At 46.1% G+C, this 22,538-nt stretch overlaps 1 protein-coding gene across 19 annotated transcripts in view; it reads left to right on the forward strand.

Moving 5' to 3' along the window:
• The window catches only part of PTPRF (protein tyrosine phosphatase receptor type F), a 675,453-nt gene that overhangs the window by 68,072 nt on the left and 584,843 nt on the right, over positions 1–22,538 (forward strand). For 18 of the 19 annotated variants that reach the window (XM_083157546.1, XM_083157555.1, XM_083157551.1 and 15 more), the window contains exon 2: positions 6,042–6,157. The exons of the other annotated variant lie outside the window; for it this stretch is intronic. The gene's annotated coding sequence lies outside the window, so the exon portion shown is untranslated. The remainder of the gene's footprint in view (positions 1–6,041; positions 6,158–22,538) is intronic. 19 annotated transcript variants of the gene reach the window in all.

The raw sequence follows: 22,538 nt of genomic DNA on the forward strand, positions 1-22,538 counted from the left end.
GGACTCATAGGAAGTAGCATCGTCTGACTCCCCTTATATACCCCTGACAAAACTACCGCCCCTTAGCTACCTAATTGGCTCATCCACCAAACAAACAAATACCTAAGGCTCTTGGGTAATCTACCTAGCAACAAAACTTTATTAACCAATCACAAGATTCACAGGCTCGTAAATGCACTCATGCCTATGCAGCCCTCGCTTAATCAAACTGCAACCATCAAAACAGAACTGAAGTACCTGTGGGCTAATTGCACACCATGGGGCTGGCACGGCATTGAACATGGGGCCTGATTCAAACACATACACTGGGCTGCGAGTTCCAAAGCCCGAGCGATTATCGAATGACCGCGCTTGAGCACGGTACACTGTGCGCATGCGCGCGCCATACGTGTGATGGCTCTTTTTGAGGGCAGATGGTGCACCATTGGACTTACTAGTGAAACATGCACCGCACCAGTCTGTCCATGGCGTCCTGTGTTTTGATGCATTTGTTTAAAGGGACACACCCACATCCGCTAAGTCACACCCCAGTTACCTCCCAGGCAGGGTTGGTGTAAGGTTTCTCGGCAAAAATTCAACCTGCCCCCCATACTGCCATGACACCCACTTTCCATCCCCTTAAGGCATACTTGCCTAACATTCCGAATGGCAGGGAAGCTTCTTAAAATTGGGTGGTCCTCCCAGCACCCCGGAAAAGGTGGGCAAGTCCCCTGCTTTCCCTGGAAGCCCCCCTTTGCCACCAACAACAGCATACAAGGAGGAGGGGGCAGCAATGTAGGGAAGTATGCCTCAAGGGAAGGAATGGAGGTGAGGTCTTCGTTCCATTAAGTGCAACAAGGATCCTCATAGACATACTTGATTTTTGGATAGGCAGATTTGATCGCGGCACCCTAGGCAGCTGCCTAATGGTAGAGCCGGCCCTGCTGCCAGGAACTTCACTTCTAGATTAGCAGCATAAGGGTTCCGGCTTCTGGAGTCCTTGCAGGAAATGCCAGCTGTCTCAGACGTTCTAGGCAGACTTACCAGGACGGTCCACCGGAGGAATTTCTCAGGAACTTCCACCTATAATTATGCCTGCACCTATTTCCCGCTCCCACCTCTGTGGCAGCACTGACATGCTGGCCTGGTGATGGATGGGGTCAAAGGGGACACACGCACCGGTTCAGAGTGGCACATGAATCTGGCCAAAAATGGGGCAGTAGCACCTTATAAGGCTGCTGGTGCCCTTCACAGCGAGAGAGATACTGTTGGTACGGAGCAATCGGACGTGGGACTCGGACTGGGCCCTCACCACCCATTCGCATGGTGTCCAGCGGGCCACATGTGTGCTATAAACCAGGGATGAAATGTAATAGGATGAGAGATTCAGAAAGTCAGAGATTTGGTAAGAAATCTCCAGTTTTTTTTAAAGCGGCAATCATTTACACTGGAAAATCTAACTGCTTTTGCAGTGTAAATGACTGCTTTAAAAAACCTGGAGATTTCTTACCAAATCTCTCACTTTCTGATTCTCTCACCCCATTACATTTCACCCCAGGTCTCCATACCCTGATGGCAGGAGGACTTACGGAGTTATGGAGTCACACGGAGCCACCCAGGGATCCGATTGACAGATGCACTGATAACAAAGCTTCACCAATGGACACAACTCACTTTAGAAGTGATTTGTAAATGGTTGTAACATCATTCTCTTGGTCCTTCTCTGCGTTATATGTAGAGGTGGTGTCATTGCTACGGCATTGCTACGGCTGCCAGTGTCACGGGGCCCGTTGTGGCTGCAGAATTATTCCCGAGTGGCGATACACGCGGGCACTGAGCTTCCCAGCCTATATCCACCCACAGCTGGGCAGCAGCACATTACCCCCGGTTTGGTATACAGCCTGCAGGAGAGCACATGGAGAGTGGTAAACAATTGGCAGATGTGACGGCGGATGAATTGCCATTCTGCACAGCGCTCTGATTTTCCCTGCAATCAGCATCTCTGGTGGCGGAACCCCCCCCTCTGCCTCTGCATATTGTTGTCAGTGAATTACTGTAATAGTTATAATTATTGCTGTTGAGTGAAAATGGCCACATTGAGTGATTTTAATTCTAGCAGATGACTCTTGAGAAAATGATTTCTTCTGATGAGGACTTGCGAACCTCGTAATGAACATTTGCTGTTTTCACGCATTGACATCAATAATGGTTATGGCCGCTAATGAAATGGCCGGCGTGCTCGGATAAGCCGATCTCGGGGTATCCGGTTGATAGGTCTCCAATGAATAAAAATAGACGGTCAACAGGTCAGCATGAAAAATACAATGGGGTATATTCAATGCCCTTAAGGTGAGCTATGACAGGGAGCAGTGCCGATAGCTCGCCGTCAGTATTTAACTGCCCCCATTCAATCGCTTTTTTCCACCTCGCCGGTACTTTTCAACGAGGTGGAAACGGCAAGCGTGGCCAGCAAAACGGCGGGGCTTGCCACGCCCTGCATTTGTGGCAAACCTCGCCGTTTAGGGGAATCCTCACCCTCAGAGGAACACCCAGAACAGTGAATACAGCGAGCGGGTTTGACTGCGAGTATCGCTGAAAACAAGCCATTCTCGCAGCACAAGACCCCTCGCCGGCGGCATTGAATACCACCCAATATTTTTTTAATGTCTTCTTTTTTTTTTTTTTTTTACATTTTCACTATTTATCATATATGTGGACCACAAATGGGAAAAGTAACCATTTGGGGTGGACCTGTTGACTGTCTTATCGTTTTACTGTAGGTCTATTACACCACTTTGCCTCTGTATGTATTAGATTTCATGGCAGTACCATCCGTCCGTGCATCATTGGACTTCGTTCTTGCATCATTTATTGTTCATTATTAGTTATTTATATATAGCTTGAGCATGTTTCATTGGATCCTGCACATCAGCCGAGCGTACAGTCTATATTCTCAATAACCGGTATTCGCACAGACACGTGTACACACATGCGTATATACTAGAAACCAGTTAACCTTCCAGTATGTTTTTGGCTTGTGGGAGAAAAGCGGAGTACCCAGAGGAAACTCATGCAAACATGGGGATAACATACAGACTCTGCACAGATACGGTATTGGTAGAAATTGAACCTGAGACCTCAGTAATGTGAGGCAGTCATGCTATCTACATCCTCACCAGCACCGATATTTGGGCCTTTACCTGTTAATCAAGCCGGCACTGGGGCTTACTCATTCTGCCGGCAGTCTGTGGAAATGTCAGTGACTCTGACCCTTCCACGACTCTGCGACAGAGACCTGAGGCCTGAGGCTGGCCGAGGCCGGCGCTGGTGATGACACAGACCCACCCTAAAGAGATAGGGCCATCCAAAACGTACATCTCTATTAAAATGATAAATATACTATTACTAATATGGTAATAGTGTGTGTGTGTGTGGGGTGTGGGGGGGGGGTTGCCCAGGCAACCAACACCCCCCCCCCCCATTTGCCTACAGGCTCATATTGCAGTAAGCAGCTGTGTTCCTTAATTCGGTGATCCCATACAGGATATAATATAGTCTTGGGCCACAACAGTGATTTCCCTGAGGCTGCTACTGTTATACCGAGTTGGTAATTACCATTTCCTCTACGGCATATAGTGTATCTCACACTGCCATTTATCGATCCGACATTGAACCTCAATTCAATATTATGTTATGTATAACCGTGATGAATATGGCTGGACACTAATTACAATTGACTGCGCTCAGTCATTGACATTTTTATTTATCTCTTATTTATATATTTACTTTTCTGTTTACAGTGTTTATTAAACATATTTTATGTAGCCGGCTCCCGTATCTAATGTGCTCCTTGCCGTTCCCTTGTATGGATTTTGCATTTTCGGAGTTGCCGGTCATCCCGCAGGCGGTAGCTGCCGATGAATACGCTCTGATCTCGGAACCAGCTCATCCGCCGGCAGCAGCCAACTTTTCCTTCTTTGCATTTTTGCACATAATAGTGCACTGGGGTAAATCCTCGTCCCACCCTTCCCAAAAAAAATTTAGTCTCTAGGTTCCTTTTAAAGCATGGGTCATGGAACACTGTATTCAGAGTTGATCGCTGCTGTGCGAATTCGCAAACCGCCTGATTATCAAATGACTGCGGATCACAGTACGCATGCGCGATTCTTTTCGGCAACAAAAAGACCAAAGAATTTATTGGCAACCAGCTATTTAGTTGACAGGAAGCCCGCCGTGTTTGGGCGGCAATCTGACCGTTTTGTGGGTGTGCCAGAAAAAAGGCCTTTTAGGGGAGGGTGTGTGACATCAGCTCCGGCCTCCATCAGCCCCAGGTCTCTGTCACCGAGTTCTGGAAGGGTCAGAGTTCAGCACAGAAAACTCAGTTGATGGTGAATGAGTTGTATATCGATTCTCACATAGCGGATTGTTCAGATTGACGCTGGAACTTAAACGCCAATATGATTATAGATGTATCCTCATAAACGTAATGTTAGACTGCACCAAATAGCCTTGATTAGTACCTTGGACTTGGCTGCCCCATCCAAATTTTCTTAAAATATGTATATCAGGTCTATAGATTCCCAGTACTGTATACAGGTGTCAGTACTGTATAAGAGGTGATGTACTGTACTGTACTGTACAGATATGTCTTTTCCATTGTTGCTGTGTACGCAGGGGATCCAGTGATAGACGATCGTCTTCAATGTCTAATTGTCATTGACAAAATGTCGACACTAGCTCGACATTGACAAACGGTCGACACAAGCAAAAAGGTAAACATGGTAAAAGTGGACATATGAAAAGGTCGACTTGAGTTTTTCTCAATTTTTTTCCTCTTTTTTTAAAATTTTTGGGTCTTTTTCATCCTTTAACACCCACATGGACTGGGAACGATAAAGGGCCTCATTCAGATTGGATCGGTACGGCCCAAATTCGGGCCAGTGACCGATGTTGCGGGTCTGTGCATGGGCGGAAATACGCAGGTGCAGATCCACATTGCGAAAGCCTTCAGACGAGGATCACTTTCGTCTGGCGTTCGCAGGCGAAGGAACGGGGCGTAGAGCGGGCTGACGCAAGGGGACGACAAGTGTTTTATGGCCGTCTCCATGAAAACGCCGGGCTTTCCCCGGAAAGCGCAGACTGGTCGATGCCTGCTTGGAGCGCGCGGCTGGCATCACATGATTCAGTTCAGACTGACTTCTATCTGCAAGCGGGAGAAAAATCGGCGACCATCGAATGATGGTTCGCCCGTGCAGCCTCATGCGAGAGGATGTGTGAGCATACAGACCCCCTAGCATGCAAATGAAAGAGACTCGTGCGGCTGGGGTGGGGGTGTTTGGATGGACGGCGGGCCGGCAGCGTTTACTTGCCGATAATACGCTGTTTAGTGAGCAGGTCCGAATCAGGCTCAAAGTTTGCCAAGCGCAGCAAGGCTCCATGCCTAAAGCCCGCCATCTGACGGTACAGGTGTTCACATAGACATAAACACGTGAACTTCTCCTGTCGACCTTTTCATGTGTCAACCTTTTCCATGTTGAACTTTTGCTTGTGTCAACCATTTGTCAATATCTACCTAGTGCATGTTGACACTCAAGGCCCTTCAATCCATAACCATATGCAGCAGCCGTCCCTCCTGTGCAATGGGAAGTAGGTGCGCGCCCTGTACCGCGAGCTCTTACTCGTACAGGCTGCGTTGCTGATGCCCTGCTGATGCTCCATGCGCTGTACTGGGGGATCTGGCTGCACATGAGAACCCAGACTGACTGGAGCGCAGTGAATTAGTAGAAGCGAATGCACTTTGCATGGTGGAGTAATTGAGCCTCCTCCTCAGTGGACTCTAATTACTTTTCATAAGAATTGAACTGATTGAACCGTCTGTTTATCTACAAACACATTTCTTGTTGTGAGGGGTATAATTAAGGTTATGTCTGAAAACATTTTTCTAGCAAAGATCAAACGATAAACATGTTTTATTCATTCTCTTGTTCCGAAACCGTTTGCAAATTAAAATAATGGACTAACTGTTTCCACAACCAATAATATTAAATGATCTCCCTCTACAGATACCCAGTGGTGTTTGCTGATCTAATCCGGATTACAGAATTGGCCGGTGTATCGGATGTGGAATTGTAATCCTCACTTTTAGGCCTGGTGACTGCGGCTTTTATCTCACCCCAAGGTACAGTGTGCACGAGGAACTGTCACCTCTCATTGATTTTCTGTCACCCTGTCTTCTTTGTTTGAACACCTTGCGCCTTGTCATTACGAAAATGCTAGTTTGCTTTCATTTATTTTTTCTGGGGAAGATGTATCAAACTTGGAGAGAGATCAAGTGTAGCGTACCAACCAATCAGCCCACAACTGTCAGTTTTCAGTAACGTGACCGTTATGAGCAGATTGGCTTAGGGATGACCATCAATGTTTTTACCTATCGATGGTCATCTATTTTCTTTCAGTGATTGGCCTGTGGGCCAATCAAACCAGGGGGCAGGGCTTATTGGGAGTCGGGGCGGAGCTTTGCTCCATATCCCGGGCCCTTGGGGGAAAAAAAAACTATTTGTTTATGCTTGATGGACGGAAATCATCAGGTTCTCCCCCATCGATGGGAAAAGCTATTCTACATCAACTAAAAACCATCAATGATTTTGAGTCATCGATGGTCGATGGTACTTTATCTCTCTCTCCTCTGTTTCATCCAAATCTCTCGTATCATTTAAGTCTATATTAATGTTGACTGTTATGTGACTGATTGCCTTTCCTGTCTCTGTGGCCTGCTTTGCTGCCATGACGGAGGTGGCCGATAATACTCTTGTTCCCCTATTCCTATGTCCCTTCCCTGGCAAAGTGTTTTCCTGATGTTACTGAGTTTCAAAAAAACGTGTTTCAGAAATCGCTGTGTGACATCACTATTACTTTGCTCAGCTGGAGTTTCTAATCATGCTTCTGTATTGTATCTGTAAAAGCTACTATTAAATGAGAAATGTTTAGATATGAGCAATGAAGGTATATTACATTGTTCAGTGTTAAATGGACAATTCAATTCTGCTATGCTAGATCAGTTCCCACAATGCATTTCTGCACAAGCAAGACTTCAACGCTGTCAGTTGTACTACCCCCCCCCCCCCCCCCTAGCCTTCTGCAGAACAGTGACAATGTCTGTAGGACACCAAGGCGGATACAGCCGGTATCCCAGTATCTAGGATGTTCCCAGTCATAATACCGTTCCGGCATCACGTTGGTGAAAATGCTGATTGGGTCTTGGAAGGGGTGTCGGATGACATCAGATTCCCGACTGTCGGGATCCTGACTTACATGGGCTATGAAGGTCCACAACCCCCATAGAGGGAGAATAGAATAGGTGGCGAGCAAGAGGCTGGAAAGCGCTCGCCTCTGTGTCGGGCTCCTGATAGTCGGAATTCCGAGAAACGACCACCGGAGACCTGAAAGTCGGTAAGTTATACCATACCCGGACATCACTATAACCCTCACTTCTCGCATCCTATCCACCCCACCCCACCTTGCAGTGTGACCCTAACCCTTCCTGCTAGTGCCTAACCCTTGCCGCCTAAACCTAACCCTTCCACATAACCCCCCTTGTGCTGTAGGTGCCTAAACCCCTTTTCCCCTGCAGCCTAAGTCTGTCTACTCACCGGTGCCTAAACCTTACCCCCCCTTCCCCGGCCATCTGCCAGCTAGTCCCGCATACTTACCGATCAGGATTGCGGCTATCAGTGTTCTGGCATTAAGATCCTAATGTATTCAGAGTTCCGGTGCCGGTGTTGTGAGGGCAATTGGGATGCCGGCATCAGTATACTGAATGCTGGTGTCATGACCTCCGGGATGTTAACCGCATCCCCACCAAGGAATGTCCCGTTCTTTACGCGCTTGTCCATGGAACAGACCTCCCTCCTTCTCCAACTACCATAACGTGGAGGAGGCCTCTGACTCAAGTCCGGTGATCCTCAGGAACAAGCTTGAGTGCTGAAATGCTCTACCGCAGAATGGCAGGACCAAGTTTTAGGTGGACGTGGTAGACAATAGTTCCAGTGTCAGAACTAGGTTTTTTTCTATCACTCCTCTAAACTCCCGCACTTGGTCCGATGTTCTGCAGAGTGGGAGCTTGTGGACTGCATTTGGAAACCATCCTGTGTTTGCCACTGCAATTGAATACCCCCCCCCCCCCCCATGGTCGCATTATGAATACTTACCCCCCTCCCATGGTCGCATTATGAATACTTACCCCCCTCCCATGGTCGCAAAATGGTCGCATTAATAGAATAAACTGCAATAGTGTTTTTAATTGCTCTTCTCTGTTTCCGATGCCCGTGATGTTATTGCTTGAGCTGACAAGCACGCCGTCTGTGCTCTTCAGAACAAACAGGGCCACCACACAGAATATGGGCAAACAGAAGGTTCATATTCCTGCCCTTTATTTACACAATTGATCTGCTGGAGGATAATTAGCGCTTGTCATCTGACGAGAGGGATCAGTAGAGCTTGTAAACACCACATGTATTGACACAGAATCCCTCCATAGTAACGGCTGTTCCTGCATGGTCATCTTATCGAAACTGTCCTCTCATCTCCATGTTATATGGGAAACCCAGAAATTGCGCACAGCGGACGTGTCGGCACCGCAGCAGTGACGGAATGGTGCTCCGGCTGTATTGTAACTCGTTATCTGGCACACAACCGATGAAATGTTTTATGTCTGTTCTTTTAGTCAACTGGGACGAACCCTTATTGGGTTCTCTGCACATTGATCAGTGAACTTTGCAGTGACTGCTTATTTTAGCATATTTGTTCTGTTTGTTGGTGATGAGTGTGCAATCGGATGCTAGCAGATATGAAGGGCTCATCTAGGCACAAACATCTGATAACCTGATATCCCTACATCACTTTAGACAGGAGATTGGATTTAGAGAGGACAAAAAATATAACAATTAGGCCCGGAAACCCCCTCCACTTGGCAAGTGGCTCAGATTATGACAATAGCAATGGATTATAATACAATTACTAGAGCTGCCGTCACATCATGCAGTGTATTATTATTATTATTATAATTTTATTTATAAGGCGCCACAAGTGTTTCGCAGCGCCGTACAAAGGAACAATACAGGGAAACAAAACTTGGCATAACATTGAATAAATAACAAAAATACAGTACAAATAAAGAGCGCCACAGATCAATACACATTACAGCTTAAATGTAAGTAGTGAGGACATAATCAACATACAACTAGAGGCTTGAGGCCAATGATGGAGATGAGTATACGGACAAAGATGGTCACTGAGTGTTGGAGTAAAGGAGAGCTGTGAGTGAGATGTGAAGAGAAGTGGGCTTTGACAACAGGAGGGAAGAGGGCCCTACTCGGAGGAGCTTACAATCTAGTGGGAAGGGGAGACAGACAGATTACAAGAGGTGCAAGCGAGGGGGTGGTGGTTAGATAGCAGGATGTAAACAGGAAACAGGCAAGGGGTCGGAGAACCAGCTGGTTTATGCAGTGGAAGGGTACGCTTTGATGAATAGGTGAGTTTTCAGTGCCCGTTTGAAGCTTTGCAAGGTCGGGGAGAGTCTAATGGAGCGAGGGAGTGCGTTCCACTGAAGGGGTGCAGCACGGGCAAAGTCTGGTACTCTAGCATGGGAAGCAGTGATCAGGGTGGAGGAGAGACGACAGTCGTCAGCTGACCGTAGAGGGCGGGAGGGTGTATGAATGGAGATGAGGTTAGAGATATATGGAGCAATGGAATTAGAGATGGCCCTGTATGTGAGTGTGAGGTGTCTGAAGAGGATTCTGTAGGGGAATGGAAGCCAGTGCAGATTTTGTTGAAGGGGAGTAGCAGAATTAGAGCGGCGGGAGAGGAAGATAAGCCTGGCTGCAGCATTGAGGACAGATTGGAGAGGAGCTAGTTGGGATTGAGCAAGGCCGGTGAGAAGAGCATTACAGTAGTCAAGCCGTGAGATGACCAATGAGTGGATGATCAGCTTAGTTGCACTCTGTGAGAGAAAGGGCCTGATGCGAGCAATGTTGCGTAACTGGAACCGGCAAGAATGGGCCAGCGTTTGGATGTGGGGTGCAAAGGAGAGGGAGGAGTCAAGAGTGACACCCAGGCAGCGGAGTTGGGGAACAGGGGAGATGATGGTGTTGTTAACAGTGATAGAGATATTAGTAGGGGGCATAGCTCTGGGTGGGGGAAAGATAATAAGTTCGGTTTTGTCCATATTCAGCTTCAGAAATCGCTCAGACATCCAGGTAGAGATGGCAGCGAGGCAGTTGGAAACTTGAGAGAAAACAGTGGGGGACAGATCAGGAGAGGAGAGGTAGATTTGGGTGTCATTTGCATAGAGGTGATATTGGAAGCCAAAGGAGTTAATGAGTGCACCCAGAGAGGAGGTGTACAGAGAGAACAGAATGGGGCCAAGGACGGAACCCTGAGGGACCCCGACAGGAAGGATGGAAGGTGGTGAGGTGGAGCCAGAGGCAGAGACTGAGAAGGAACGGTTGAAGAGGTAAGAGGAAAACCAGTTGAAGACTGTGCCAGAGAGGCCAATGTTTTGGAGTGTGTGGAGGAGGAGAGGGTGATCCACAGTGTCAAAGGCAGCAGATAGGTCCAAAAGGATAAGCAGGGAGAAGTGACCCTTGGATTTGGCTGACAGCAGGTCATTGGTGACTTTCACTAGGGCAGTCTCAGTGGAATGAAGTGGGCGAAAGCCAGATTGAAGGGGATCTAGGATGGAGTGGTCAGACAGGTAGCTGTAAGGGACAAGTGCGGAGCTGGGTCACATGGCCATTGGTTGCAGCTTCTTCTACCACGTTTGCTGTGTGTGGGTTTCAATCAGTGCACTGGACCAGAAAGCAGCTACCAGGAAGATGAGACAGGAGCCTTACCAGGAGGTGGGAGAATATGAGCTTAGAATGTGCAGTACTGCTTCTATAATGTTTGAGTATTTGTTTAACCTTTTCCTGACCATTTATTGATATTATTTAAGTGATTGATACAGCCTATACTATAGACCTGGGGTATCCAACCCTAGTCCTCGAGAGCTACCAACAGAGCATGTTTTGCAGGTCTCCTCACAGAATCACAAGTGAGCTAATTAGCTCCATCTGTGTATTTTTCAAAATGTGTCAGTGATTAATGAGTGCAGCAGCTAGGTTGCCTGGAAAATGTGAACTGTTGGTAGCTCTCATAGGCTAGGGTTGGCTACCACTGCTATAGACCATCTATACTGGTACATATTAATAGTGTATTCCATACAGTATCAAGTGTATAAAACGACCAATGTTTACAATAATGTCCAGTGTCGGAACTAGTTTGTTTTTTTAATCACTCCTCTAAACTCCCGCAATTGGTCCGATGTTCTGCAGTGGGAGCTTGTGGACTGCATTTGGAATCCACCCTGTAGGAATCCTGTGTTTGCCACTGCAATTGAATACCCCCACCCCCAAAGAATAAAGGGCAAGAGGCAGATGTTAGCAGGGCCGGTGCTAGGCACCAGAGCGCCCCAGGCAGGGGGGCGCCCCGGCGCCCACCCGCTCCATTGGAGGGGGGGGCTTTGCGATGCGGCCACCGCGCCGCTGTGGGGGTGGGGGTGACGCGGTCGCTCCACTTGGGGAGTGGTGGCTTGGGTTGCTGGGTGTGATGCGGCCGCTGCTGCTGCATCGCTCCACGGCGGGGTTGGGGTGGGCGGCCGGGATGCCACAAAGTCATTCGACGGGGGGAGGGGGAGCGATGTGGTGGTGGCCGACGAGGTTGCTGGGTGGGGAGTGACAGCAGCCACTCCCCTTCATCCAGGGTCCGTGCTCCCGACAGCAGGGTTGGAGTGGCGGGCGGGCAGCCGGGATGCCGCCAAGTCATTCCACAGGGGGGAGGGGGGCGATGCAGTGGTGGCCACCGAGGTTGCTGGGGGGAGTGACAGCAGCCATTCACCTCCATACCTCCATCCCGACTACCGCCCTCCAGTGGCCGGCGCCCTAGGCAAATGCCTAATGCTGCCTAGTGGTGGCGCCGGCCCTGGTTGTTAGGCTGCAGGTGGTCCCGTAGGTGACCCTTTCTGCACAGCACATGTGGCTGAAAGCAGTTGGAAATTTAAAAGGTCTGCAGAGCAAATTTGGGGTTCCTCTGTATCTGTTTGCCCATCAAAGCACACAGCTCAGCTGGACCATCAACAGCTTTCAAAACAAAGCGGCGGATCCGGTCTATAGTAAGAGGCGCCATACTTACATTATGGAAGCGCTCTGCTGAATGACCAATGACCGAATAAGGTGCTCGATGAGCTTTAAAGGCGCCATCTTGTGGTAGGAAAGGACTGTTACACATCACGCACTCACACAAGTCAGGTCTTCTGTACTGTATTATGCAGGAATAATAGGTACTATTGCACAGTAAGTAAAGCGCAGCAGGTGCCCATATAATGAGTCTGTGAACCCGAACCTGTAAATTGCTGCAGTAAAAAAGGATTGTTTTATAATTGCTGCGTTGTTGTGTGTTTCTTGTGCTACGCATAATCCATGTAAAGATTATGCTGCTTTTATTTTTGTATTACGATTGTGTGTTGAGTTTTGAACATCATAAGCCAATTTACCATTATGTGGAATTACCGTTAAGATGCTCTGCTCCTCTTTGGAGAGAAGTACCCCTTACATATATTAAGAGGATTAATTTCTCTTGGCATTAGAAAAAGTATTTATGTCGTATCTAAGTATGGCCCCAACAGAAAATTATCACGGGAAAAATGCTTTACTTGAAGAAGTCTTTTTGTGTCTTGTGTAGAAGCATTTTTTTTTTTTTTTGTAAATCTTCAGTATATTTGAACAATGTACAGTGTTTATTGAGGCAGATGGTGCTTAAAGGTCATATTGTTACTTACACTGGGAACACACCCCAACAACTACGGTGTGACCCCCAGTGCAGATCTGTCCTCACACATCCAGCCTCATAACACAACACAGAGCGAAATGCCTGGGACATATGAGTCCAGAGGTCCTGTGCAACTTCACCAGTGTTAGGTGGAAAACGAGTCTTTGTCGTAATGCCATGCGACTAGGTTGCCCCAGGATGCTGTTCTGATTCATTTGATGCAACACTGGTGTATCGCATGCGGATGAGTCTGTATATGAAGCGCAAAGGAACTTTGTCACAGTATCATAGCAGTTCCTATGGCGACTCAGAGACTCAGTCGCACACAGATATAAAAGTGTCGCAGAGTCGCAAATTATTCAGCACAGCGTTATTGTGCGTCCTAGCCACAGCACGCGTGGACTTGGACATGTTTTTGCCAAATAAGGCACAAAACAGATGCCCAATGGTAGGAGAATACTGCTTGGCGCGACTGCAGCAATGACGTAAGAGGACTCATCTGTATGCTGTGGTCGGGCAGATTCGGGAAAAACTACCAATATAGTATAGTGTGTACCTAGCTTTACTGCTTCAGGATAATATTGTCAGATACTCTCCTGTCCTATTTATTTCCCTTGGACTTCATTGATAAGAAGCTGCCACCTCTGCATAAACAGGCTCATATGCACCTTTTAGTGTTGTTGGCAGAACCCTTATCCTGATTCAGACCTAAGTGCGGATCCCAGCCATCAAGCAAACGCCACCTGCCAGAGTTGATCCCCGCCCCTGTGCACAGCTGCAAATCCGTTGCCGCCCACAAACGGCCGCCAGCTGACAATCTTCCTCTCTGGCAGGGCGTAACTAGATATTCGTTGGCCCCATAGCAAAAGTTTGTAAGGGCCCCCTATTTAGCAACTGATGGTAATAAATGTATATAGCACATATAACTTAGACTGTAAAGATGGGCCCCCTTCAGCTCAGGGCCCCATAGCAGCTGCACCCCTTGCACCTATGGTAGTTACGCCCTTGCTCTCTGGCTTTGTTCGCAAGGGGACCTGGTGCATGTGCCAGGTTGTTCGGTAAACGCCCAGGCTGCGAATTAGCAGCTCAGCGAGCTGGACTAAAAAAGGCCCTCTGTCCCATCACAGCTCTCAGGAACAAGACACTTACAGTATGTTACTTTTAATTTGTCCAGCAAGCCCTGATTGAGCGCGAGGCCGTGAAAATTGCAAAATAATGCAACCGCAGTCCTTGGTTCGATGGGGCACCAAACTAGTATTCGCTTTTGTGCGCACAGCAGGACCACGCTGGCGTGTCTTGACCGTTTGGAGGGGGGCAGAGCGGTAGTGTGATCTCACTCGCAGCCGCTCCAATCCAGAAAGTGGCCGGCAGCCAGGGAAACACTTGCACCTTAATGCACCCACAAAAGTTTGGGAGCGCATCACGGAGAGGGACCCGGCCTGAGTTCCGGACACGGAGGGACCCGCCCCCCCCCTCCCCCCCGCCGCAGCTTAACGCAGGAGTTGTAATCTTACAAAATTACAGTTTATCCCGAATCCGGCCGTAGAGTGATAAATACAGTAAAATGGATATATGGCACTATGATTAGTTTTGCTCCCTTGTATTGCCAGCGTTTAATGAAATTAGATTGTGAGCTCTGCAGGACAGAAACTGATGTGCCTTTAATTTTATGTACTCTGTACAGGAATATTTTGACACTATGGCCCGTATTCAATGCGGGCGGCGAGGGGGTTAAACAGCGGGGATTGCCGAAAACAAGCAACAGGACAGCGAGGATCCCCCAAGCAGCGAGCCTCACGGCTAATGCAGGGATCCTGCTGCATTTAGCCGCGAGTCTCGCTGTTTTAGGGGCCGCATACACCGATTCCCCCACACACCAAAAACGGAGCGAGGGGGAATCGGCGTATGCAGGGGGTCAGTTGAATACTGTCTGGGCGAGCGGTGACAGCAAGCAGGCAGCATTGAATCCTATGAATAAATGATGATTATTAAACATTTTCCTCTGATGGTTCATAAGAACAATTGCCAAATGTAGACAATAATGCCTATTGCGCCCAGACCTGCGCTCTTTCACGTGGCCTCTTGTCAGTGCAAACTGACGTAATCTGAGCTTTACAATCTACAGTTTTTTTCCAAAGCCATTAGAACATAATTCAATGAAACGGCTTCTGCTCGGCTTTTGTGTCATTATTAGGTTGGCAATAAATGTATTTTCATTGTGATGCAGAAAGTTAATTTAATGCCTGGCAGAGCCTTGTAAATCAGTAAGAAATGCGACCTATGAATGGGATATTTGGCTGTGAATGATCACTTGTCAGCTGCTGGAAATGGGTCAAATCTGTTGTGATAACATACTGGAGTTATTGCACAGCCGGATGCAGGAACGATACCTGGGAACTGTCAGCATATACATATACACAGTACGGATGTATACAGTACCTCTCAATGAGACTGGTTCATAATCCCAACGCTAGACCTAGATTAGGACATTTTGGACTGCAAGCATGGTAATGCGTACTATTTACTTACCGTTTCTTCTATAGAGCAGCAGATCCCGTTGCACTTTGCAATTGTAGACAGTGATCAAACAAACTGGGTAATAACAGACAGACTTGGAGGTAGGAGGGCCCTGCTGCAAGCTTACAATCTATAGGGACATAGGAGGGAAACACAAGGACAGGTACAAGTAATAGCATAGCAGTCCCACCAAGTTACAAGTCCAGAAGGGAAGCTAAATAATACATAAGTGCCTCAGAGGGTTGTGCGTGTGGTATATGAATATGATAGGCTTGCCTGAAGAGGTGAGTTTTCAGGGAACGCTTGAAAGTTTGGAGGCTAGCGGAGAGTCTTATTGTGCGTGGAAGGGCATTCCATAGGATGCGAGCAGCCCGATGAAAGTCCTGTAATAGTGAATGGGAGCTAGTGATTCGTGCAGAAGAGAGACGCAAATCTTGTGCAGAGCGGAGCGAGCGAGATGGGAGATTTTTTACAAAGCAGCAAATGTCCAGATAAGAAACCGCAGTCCAGTAGCAATTATTCATGTATTGTATATAAAAGAGATCATTAGAGAAGACCTACATAGAATAACCAGTAGAGAAAGGAGTGGGAGGACCAGAACGATAGCGCAGCTCTGACTCACAACAAAGGTATCAGGCGGGGGCTCCTGGCAGGGAAGGGTCGGTGAAAGTAAACCAAGTCTGCCATTGCTGTTGGTATGCGGACACTGTATTATTCAATAGGCAGGTGGTATTTTCCATAGGGGAACTTATCATAATCGACTGACTAGAGCAAATTTGGTGGGAGATTAAGGAGATTTCCAAATCTTTGCTATTAGGAGTTTGGAAGCATTCGGGCTCCATGGATGGTGTAATGGTCAGCATTGCTGCCTCACAGCACTGAGGTCATGGGTTTGAGGTGTGGCCCATCTATCAGAGAACCCTGATGGAAACAGACGTTATGAGGAATGAGTGGGATGTGAGGGAAGAACATGTATATTTTGCATCCCAGGTTGTCAGTGTAAATTAGATAGAGAGGTGATCATGCCGTAGCCTGGGGAGAGACTCTGCTCCGTGCGGATTACATCAATGACCACATACCTTACTGCGGCCCGGGTTCCGGTTCTGATATGAATCAGAGGGCAGTTGTGCAAGGACTCTCTATATAAGGGCGTGGTTACCCATATATTACATTGCAGTGATTTCTGCCAAGCTACACCTGGGCAAAATGTCAAAAATTCTTTCATACATGTGCAGGGAATGGGACCATTGGATCGACACCACTAGGTCGACATGCATGAAGGTCGACATGGGTTAGGTCGACAGGGTCATTGTGTCGACACAAGCGTTAGGTCGACGTGGGGAAGGTAGACAGTCAAAAGACAATGCTTGTGTCGATCTAATGACCCTGTCAACCTTCAGTCAAGTCGACCTTCCGTCATGTCTACATTCTTGTATGTCGACCTAATGCTTGTAGACCTAGCGACCATATCCCATTCACAGACAGCGATAACCTAGATATCCAATACACAGATATCAGCATTAGCAATGTAAGCTCTCACGAGTAGGGCCCTCTCTCCTCATGTGCATTTCTTAATATATATATATATATATATATATATATATATATATATATATATATATATATATATATATATATATATATATATATATATTCTGCCACCCTTATAATAGGTTATTAAATACCCCCCATAGATGAGGAAGGAGGAGAGATGGATAAGGGGGAGAGAGAGAGAGGAGGAGAAAGGAGAGGAGAGGATTTGCTAAAGAGATTTTCAAAAGGGAAGCCAGTTGTCCAATAGACTGTACATATGTGAGCAGGGCCCTCTGACCAGTGGGTGTGTCTGTTACTATCAAGCCTTGGTGTGCAGAGTTTGTATATTCTCCCCGTGCTTGCGTGGGTTTCCTCTGGGTACTCCAGTTTCCTCCCACAATCCAAAAATATACCAGTAGGTTAATTGGCTCACAACAAAATTAACCCTAGAATGAATGTGTGCGCGAGTACATGTGGTAGGGAATAAAGGGCCTGATTCTGGTTTACTTGCAATATCAAATTCTCTCTCTAATGGACAAAACCATGCTGCACTGCAGGGGGGGGCAGATGTTACACGTGCAGAGAGAGTTAGAATATTATTAAATGAATAATAAGCAGTGTGCCTCAGGATTATGTTCCATCTCGCTGGAGGTAGCGCGGGCAATGGCGGGGCCCGTTTCACAGATACATCTGCATTTTATGCGTTCCTCTCTTCTGCGCCCAGAAGCTTTAAACCTTCTGCACAGATGAAAGGCAGAAAGAATTGTGTTTGGAAGTAAAAATTCCTTCAAAGAACTTATTTATCTTTTATTGCTTCGTTTTCCTTAATTAGTCTGTACAAGATAAAACATTCCGTTAGGTTCAACTTAGCGCAGGAGCGCCATTATCTCCGAGATCTGCATCTCCACTCTATTTATTGAAGTGACTGGCGTATACTGTATATTTAAAGGTAGGAAAATTAGCTTTGTTGCTTGTGAGAATCCTGAGCGAGATACTTGCATTCAGTACACTGTTATAATAGATATTCAGACTTTTTTTTTTTAGACCGCAAGCCTTAAAGGAAATGTCCAACGACGGCGTTTTGTCTTCTAAATTATATTTAATACGGCTTTGGTATTTCTGACGGTACCCCTTACTTGCTATGCAAGAGTGTTTCTTTGATTAATAATGGATTGTTCAATGTTGACAATACTTCTAAATCTAATGTTGGATTTAAACGGCAACCAAAAGAAAAAAAGATTTCCTGTAAAGACCGTACTGCCAGACTGAGGTTACTAGAATAGGATGAGTTTAGCCGCCTCATTATAAAAACATTGGGTTTGCTTTGGGCATTTGTATTTTGGGAAAAAGTGTGTTTGTGCTTGGAAAGATAATATGCTGATCTAGAACATACAATATGAAGACAGTTATTTTTCAGCCGGCGTGCCGGAGCACGCGGCTCTGCCGCAACATGGCCCAGACACGTATTTACCCGGTTCTGGGCACACACTGGCTTGTGCAAGCTAAGCTGCACAGAAAATAACATTTATCTTGGCCTAAGGCACAGGAAAGACACAGTCCACACAGGCGCACACACAGCGGGAATGTAGGTGGTGGGACTGTATGAAGCGTTTGCAGCAGGAGTCTGCCAAGGAAATCTGATATAGACTGAGGAGCATGGTCCCGGAGAATGAGGACTGGACTTGTAGCACAGAGGGCCTTACTTGTGCAGAGAGAATTAGATTTGGGTGGGGTTTTACTTCTTCAAAGTGAGATCTATATTGCAGTGTAAAAATAAAGCAGTCAGTATTTTCCCTGCACAGAAACAAAATAACTCACCCAAATCGAATTCTCTCTGCACATTTTACATCTGCCCCCCTGCAGTGCACATGGTTTTGTCCACCTAAGAAGGATTTTGTCAGAAAGATTGAACTAGAATAAGGGCCAGTGGGGCAGATGTATTAAGCTTTGCAAGAGATAAACTTGAGATAAAGTGGAGATAAATTGGAAAGAGATAACGCACCAGCCAATCAACTTCCAACTGTCATATTTCAAACACAGCTGATTGGCTGGTGCGTTATCTCCTTCCAATTTATCTCCACTTTATCTCAAGTTTATCTCTTCGCCAGGCTTAATACATCTGCCCCAGTGTGAGATAGTATTAAGTAGAATGATTCTTCAAAAGGCATTGTGTGATTTAAATGACAGCACAGTGTGTCATAATGTGATCTAAAGAGCATTACAATGTGGCATAATGTGATCTAAAGAGCATTACAATGTGGCATAATGTGATCTAAAGAGCATTACAATGTGGCATAATGTGTACTTCGGGCACTACAAAGTGGCGTAATGTGTACTAAGTTCACTATGGAAGGAAGTAATGTGTGTTAAAGGCAATACAAAGTGACAATGTGTACTATGAGCACTAAAAAGTGACAGTGTGTACTATGAACACTAAAAAGTGACAGTGTGTACTATGGCACTATGAAGTGACATGATGTCTACTAAGGGCATTACAAAGTAACATAATATCTACTAAAGGCACCACAAAGTGTCATTATCCATACTTAGGGCACTACAAAGTGGCACATCAAAGAGGCATAATGTGTACTATGAGCACTACCAAGTGGTATAATGTGCACTTAGGCCACTGCCAAGTTGCATAATGTGTACTATGAGCACTACCAAGTGGTATAATGTGCACTAAGGGCACCACAAAGTGTCAAAATATGTACTATGGGCACTACAAAATGGCATAATGTGTACAATGAGCACTAAAAAGTGACAGTGTGTACTATAGCACTATGAAGTGACATAATGTCTACTAATGGCACTACAAAGTAACATAATATCTACGAAAGGCACCACAAAGTGTCATTATCCATATTTAGGGCACTACAAAGTGGCATAATGTGTACTATGAGCACTACCAAGTGGTATAATGTGCACCAAGGCCACTACCAAGTTGCATAATGTGTACTAAGGGCACCACAAAGTGGCAAAATATGTACTATGGGCACTACAAAATGGCATAAAGCGTACAATGAGCACTACAAAGCAACAATGTGTACTAAGGGCTCTATAGGGAGAAGTTATGTGTGTTAAGGGCAATACAAAGTGACATAATGTGTACTGTGAACACTAAAATTATAGTGTGTACTGTTGCACTATAAAGTGACATAATGTCTACAAAGGGCACTACAACGTACTTAAGGCAATACAAAGTGGCATAATCCATACTTAGGGCACCACAAAGTGGCAAAATATGTACTATGGGCACTACAAAATGGCATAAAGCGTACAATGAGCACTACAAAGCAACAATGTGTACTAAGGGCTCTATAGGGAGAAGTTATGTGTGTTAAGGGCAATACAAAGTGACATAATGTGTACTGTGAACACTAAAAAAAGTGATAGTGTGTACTGTTGCACTATAAAGTGACAATGTCTACAAAGGGCACTACAACGCATCATCCATACTTAAGGCATTACAAAGTGGCATAATCCATACTTAGGGCACTACAAAGTAGCATGTGATTATTCCAACCTTAACTAAAATCTGCAATCTCTCTCTTATTACTGGTACTTTTCCTTCTCTGCACAAACATGCAGTGATAACTCCTATTCTAAAAAAAACAGAATTCTGACCCTAAATCTCTCTCTAACTATCGTCCTATATCTCAGCTCCCATGCCTCTCCAAGCTACTGGAGAGACTTGTCTACTCTCGCCTCACAAACTTTCTTAACTCTAACACCCTATTAGACCCACTTCAGTCAGGCTTTCGCTCTCAACACTCCACTGAGACCGCACTGACTAAAGTGGTGAATGATCTGGTAACGGCTAAGTCTAAAGGCCATTACTCACTACTTATTCTTCTTGATCTTTCTGCTGCATTTGACACCGTCGATCACTCTCTTCTCTTACAAACACTACACTCCCAAGGTCTTAATGATACAGCCCTTTCCTGGTTCACATCTTACCTATCTGATCGCTCTTTCAGTGTTCGCTTCTCTAACTCTACTTTCTCTTCATTACCTCTGTCAGTCGGAGTTCCGCAAGGTTCAGTCTTAGGTCCTCTTCTTTTCTCAATCTATACCTCCTATCTTGGCAAACTAACCAGCTCTTTCCGATTTCAGTATCACTTGTATGCTGATGATACTCAAATCTATCTATCAACCCCAGAGTTGTCACCAGTGGTTTTGGGTCGAGTCTCTGATTGTCTCTCTGCCATCTCATCTTGGATGTCTTCTCACCAACTCAAACTCAATATTTCCAAAACGGAATTACTTATATTCCCGCCAACTAAGAACAGTTACCATCCTGACCTCTCCATCGCTGTTGACAACTCGATAATCCACCCTACCCCACAAGCTCGTTGCTTAGGGGTCATCCTCGACTCTGAACTGTCCTTTCTTTCCCACATTCAATCTGTCTCCAAATCATGTTACATGCATCTAAAAAACATATCCAAAATACGACCCTATTTCACACAAGACACTACTAAATCTCTTATCCATGCACTCATTATATCCCGCATTGATTATTGCAATAGTCTCCTAACTGGACTTCCCAAGAACAGACTCTCACCACTGCAATCAATTTTAAATGCTGCTGCTAGGCTGATCTTCCTTGCAAGACGCTCATCGTCTGCTGATCCGCTCTGCCAGTCCCTCCATTGGTTGCCTGTATATTACCGTATTCAATATAAAACACTTCTACTTGCATATAAAGCTATTAACCATACTGCACCAGCATATATCTCTGCACTTATCACAAAATATCTCCCATCTCGACCACTACGCTCTACAGAAGATCTGCGTCTCTCTTCTGCACGGATCACTAGCTCCTATTCACTATTACAGGACTTTCATCGGGCTGCTCCCATCCTATGGAATGCCCTTCCACGCACATTAAGACTCTCCACCAGTCTACAAACTTTCAAGCGTTCCCTGAAAACTCACCTCTTCAGGCAAGCCTATCATATTTAAGTTCTACATGCATAACCCTCCGAGGCACTTATGTATTATATAGCTTCCCTTCTAGACTTGTAACTGCTATGCTATTACTGGTGCCTGTCCTTGTGTTTCCCCCCTATATCCCTATAGATTGTAAGCTTGCAGCAGGGCCCTCCTACCTCCAAGTCTGTCTGTTGTTGCCCAGTTTGTCTCATCACTGTCTACTATTGTAAAGCGCAACGGAATCTGCTGCGCTATATCAGAAACTGTAAGTAAATAAATAAATTAGGACACTACAAGGTGGCATAATGTGTATTAGGGGCTTCAAAGGAGTATAATGCACACTACGTGTACTACAAAGTCGCATTATGTGTACTACTGCACTAAAAAGTGGCATAAAGCGTATTTGGGCACTGTAATAAAAAGTATGGTGTGCCCTGACCATAAGAGTCTTGTGTGCTGCAACTTAAAGATGGTTGAAAATCTCTGCACTAAGGTGCCACTAAAAGCTCCTGCATTCGTTGGGATAGACCCCCCATCCTCTGCTGAGGACAATGTGTAGGAACGGAACCTCAGCAACCTCATCCAAGACGTAATGTAAGAGAATGGATTGTCCGCATAGCGATGAATGTAAATGCAGTCTCCCTGCTCTGCCGCAACTATAGTACTATGTAAAAACATGGCATGCTCTCCCTCAGCGAGTTGTTGGGAAA

Source organism: Crinia signifera, chromosome 8 (genome assembly GCF_055691185.1).
Source record: "Crinia signifera chromosome 8, ASM5569118v1, whole genome shotgun sequence".
NCBI classification, from domain to species: Eukaryota; Metazoa; Chordata; class Amphibia; order Anura; family Myobatrachidae; genus Crinia; species Crinia signifera.